Source organism: Paramormyrops kingsleyae, chromosome 23 (genome assembly GCF_048594095.1).
Source record: "Paramormyrops kingsleyae isolate MSU_618 chromosome 23, PKINGS_0.4, whole genome shotgun sequence".
NCBI classification, from domain to species: Eukaryota; Metazoa; Chordata; class Actinopteri; order Osteoglossiformes; family Mormyridae; genus Paramormyrops; species Paramormyrops kingsleyae.
Genome location: NC_132819.1, coordinates 18,221,663 through 18,225,839, shown reverse-complemented (window position 1 = coordinate 18,225,839; position 4,177 = coordinate 18,221,663). Strand labels below are relative to the sequence as shown.

Sequence of the window (4,177 nt, the reverse complement as noted above, 5' to 3'; positions counted from 1 at the left end):
ATCAATCGGGGCTATAGCCCCGAGTATTTTAAATCCGATACCAAATCTTCCTTCAAAAACAAAGAAGTCAAGCTGCAGGTGAAGTCGACGTAACCCAGCTAGAAACGCTCCTGTTTCTGAGAAAGTAGGCTCAGGCAATCCCTGTGGCAACTAGCGGATAAAAGCCTTGCTTTGGGGCCCAATGGTGAAATCACTCTGTTGATGCTTCTGATCCAACATACTGAGCAACATTAGGCCCCCACACAAAATACTGCAAATAATCACATGGTATTCTGCTAAAACCCAGAACTTTACTATCTGCTCAAAAGCTGACCATGAAGGGACTCGAACCCCCAATCTTCTGATCCGAAGTCAGACGCCTTATCCATTAGGCCACAAGGTCACATAGGCATGTGAGGAAAAATATATAATATGAATCATATAATAAAATACTGCTTACACTATATCAGAGTTTCTTAATTAAGCCGGTCTACATTTTGAGTGAATCAATCATCAACTATATACAGAGTATGTAAATACAGTATGTTTACAGGACCATAACTCTGTACTGGATATACAGTCAGGAACATGGATGGAAAATGTCACACATAGAGCAGGGTTGGGATTTAAACCCCTATTGTTCTGCAATGGTCTGGAAGGAAGATGGATGGAAGGAATATGTGCGGCTACTGTCACTCTGTAAATAGTAGGGTTAGAGTGGTCTTGCTGTTTACCAAATGAAATTTACCTTTATTCTCATTTCTCTTCTTTTCGGGCTCCATGCTAGTAAAGACTGCAATTAGTGGCTGCTTTATTGCTTGCACTGTGGTAATTGGCACGTGGAGACTTAAGGTAATCAATGTAAAGAATTGTTTCCTGATAAAGCCAGCTGAAATGCTAGCTTTAATCTCCCTGCTGAATCGTGGCCTCCTCACTTAAAGACCCTGCTAGTGTTTTTAAGGAACCACAAAAACATAAATGTGCTTAATTTGTCCAGCACCTATTGAAAAACACACCTAGGCTGTTGTGGTCGTGATTGGTCAGTATCCCCGGGCACTGCTCTCCCATGAACACTTGGTAAAAGCAATAGCAGAACATTCCCTGTGCTCTCCAAAGAAAGAACAGCCCAACGCGCTTACATGGACGTCCGTGACCCACATCGTTTTGTGCGTCTGACAACACACTTAAATGCTGGATGATTGATGGTCTGTGCTGGTTATTCTGACGCCTGGACAGACCCGGTTTAAGAGACGATCATGCATGAGAGTTCGCAGCCTGGGTCTGCCCAGTAAATTAATACAGCAGCTGCAATTTCCACATTCGCACCTCGCGTGTGACGCAGTCGAAACGAATTAATCAAAGTCACCTTAGTCACACAAAACCAAGCATCAGGCGCTTATGTAGCCCTCTCAGTGGCTGCTTGGAAAAGTAAATAATCTTATATATTTTTATATATTTTTCACATCAGCTCACTATAGTAGGAAAAACATGAGATGAATAAGTACCACTATACACCTATTACCTTATGAAGTTCCCTTCAGAGTTTGATTAAAAAATATAATCCCTTTGGGTTTCCCGCATTCACTGTGTCACCTGTAAGACAAGCAGGCTTTTGGTCCTGATGTAGTAGATGTTGACCAGGCGGGGATGGAGCGCCTGACGTTCACATGCACCACGCCACTCCAACAGGCCTCACAATTATCGGGCCGCGTTGAGTACCCTGCCCCCCATGCAGCGCACTAATCAGGCTCTCACGGTGGCATCTGGGGGGATATTTACGCTCGGCGAGCTCCGGCACATTGAGAGAGCAGCGCCGCTCTCTCCCTGGACCCGACCGCGGATGTTAGCGGAGTCAGGAGTGGGGAGGAGGTCCTGGTAGATGCAGGTACAGCGTAGACTGAGGAAGGGTTAGGGTTAGGGATTTAACAGATGTGTCGGTGACCCGTACTGGAAATAGCCCTGTACTGCCTTTGTTCATATGACACAGTTTAACATTAAACTTGATCTAAAAAATGCAGTAAAAAATAGATGGACAGACAGACAAAAAGATATCGAAAGAGTGGATTTTGCACACTGAGTATGCGGATTGTGGCAGGGTGGGGGCGCGGGCCTGTGCAGAGATGGAGCCAACCAGCTTGGCATTAGTAAGACCACGGTCAAACCCACAAAGCCATGAAAAATCCAACTCGTCCGGAAAAAAAATAATTACGTATGCTGCTGCCTTCCTTTATGGTCATTTTTAATACAGTGTAACGTTACCTTCTGCTATGCGCGCCTGTTATCTTTAGCTTCAGCTTGCTTCTCCACCACTACAGAGAAATGAATTTAATTGATTTAATTTGTTAATTGGACATTGCCCTTTTTGGTAAAGTACTCCCAGCTGCATTATTCAGTGGTTAGGGTTGGGGGGACTCCAGGCCTCTAGCTATAAATACATTTTGGTGGGGGTCCAGTGGTTTCTCAGTCGATTTTGCTGTGCAGGGGGGAGGATCTCCATCGACTTGGGGGGATCCCTCTGGGTAAACTGCAGTCTGGTGGGGGAGTCCCCTTTGGTACAAAAAAAATATAAGAAATGGTCCATGCACTGCCCTAGCCCTAACCCTAACACTGCATATTGCTGAGGCATGTAACCCTAACACTGCATATTGCTGAGGCATGTAACCCTAACACTGCATATTGCTGAGGCATGTAACCCTAACACTGCATATTGCTGAGGCATGTAACCCTAACACTGCATATTGCTGAGGCATGTAACCCAAACACTGCACATTGCTGAGCTTTAGAACCCTAACACTGCATATTGCTGAGGTGTGTAACCCTAACACTGCATATTGCTGAGGCATGTAACCCTAACACTGCATATTGCTGAGGCATGTAACCCAAACACTGCACATTGCTGAGCTTTGGAACCCTAACACTGCATATTGCTGAGGTGTGTAACCCTAACGTTACATATTGCTGAGGTGTGTAACCCTAACGCTGCATATTGCTGAGGTGTGTAACCTTAACACTGCATATTGCAGCAAGGAGTCACCCTGGCATATAGCCACGTAGTAAAATTATGGGTTTGAACCTCCTACCGGCCTGGTTGGGGTTAAGGTTATCCCCCGCCACACCATGATGTAATCGACTATCTAGTGTGTTACTTTCAACAGTTTAATTCACCATCTTTGTATATATAAACCGAAAAGAGAAAACCATCACTCCCAGTCCAACCACTGCTACTGATAAACACTGATCTTTATGTAATATGGCTTGCTGATGATCATCAGCTGTATAACAGTGAGGGACAGGTCATATTTAACCTCTACAATGCAGAATCACTCGTATAATGGTGGGGTAGCTATTCTCTCCTTGCAGCTCATGTCATCTTCCTGACTTTTGTCTTGCAAACTTGCTTCATTAAGAAATTAAGTTTTGCCCCCCATTGGTGAGATCGAGTGTTCACCATGAGAATAACCAACAGAAGTGTGCCTCGTACAGATTAGGGGATGCACGCCTTCGAGGAACAGTACCTGGCTTTATGCTAATCCTCTCCTTGTGATGGTCCGTGTTCCTCATCCACCGCGCAGCAATTTGTCACAGCATGAAGACTTGCCTACAACATCTGGTGCCTCTGTTCACCACGTGTAATGTCAAAAAGTCCTGCAGCACATTCCAGGACTTATTCATCTTGCGCTACTCCTACTGGTGAGTGGTAATCATTCACAATCACCCAGCCTGAGAGAGGACCAGCGCGGTCTGACTAGGCTGACGCTCTGAGACACAGGGGCTGTTTGGCCGACTTTCTTCAAAAATGTTGGGATGTTGTTTTGATGCTGCCATACAGTACCTCCTTATGAAATCATTTAATCATTTTCCGCTGGCAACACATTCTTGAATAGAACCATGTCTTCTTTATCTCAGTGGGGATATCCATTAAACCAAAGTATGAGGACAATAATTATAATTTGCAGATAATCCACTTAGAGCTTCATATCAAGCTGAGAAAATGAGCTCTAATTATGTACTAAAATGACATGAGGACCAGGGTCACAGTGGTAGGCCATTATAATAGTCCCTACCTAATGTCTCCAGCAGGTGATTCAGTCATGCTTCTCGTGATTCAAAGCATCTACAGTGAATCGCAGCTGGTATAGTTAGAGTCAGAGGGCAAAAACTCAGGCCTTGTGTGCTTAGCCATTAAGATCTGCATGAG

At 44.6% G+C, this 4,177-nt stretch overlaps 1 non-coding gene across 1 annotated transcript; it reads right to left on the bottom strand.

Moving 5' to 3' along the window:
* Positions 1 to 309: 309 nt before the first annotated feature.
* On the bottom strand, positions 310 to 382 carry trnar-ucg (transfer RNA arginine (anticodon UCG)). The gene has a single exon. It is a non-coding gene; the product is annotated as a tRNA-Arg (tRNA).
* Positions 383 to 4,177: the final 3,795 nt, after the last annotated feature.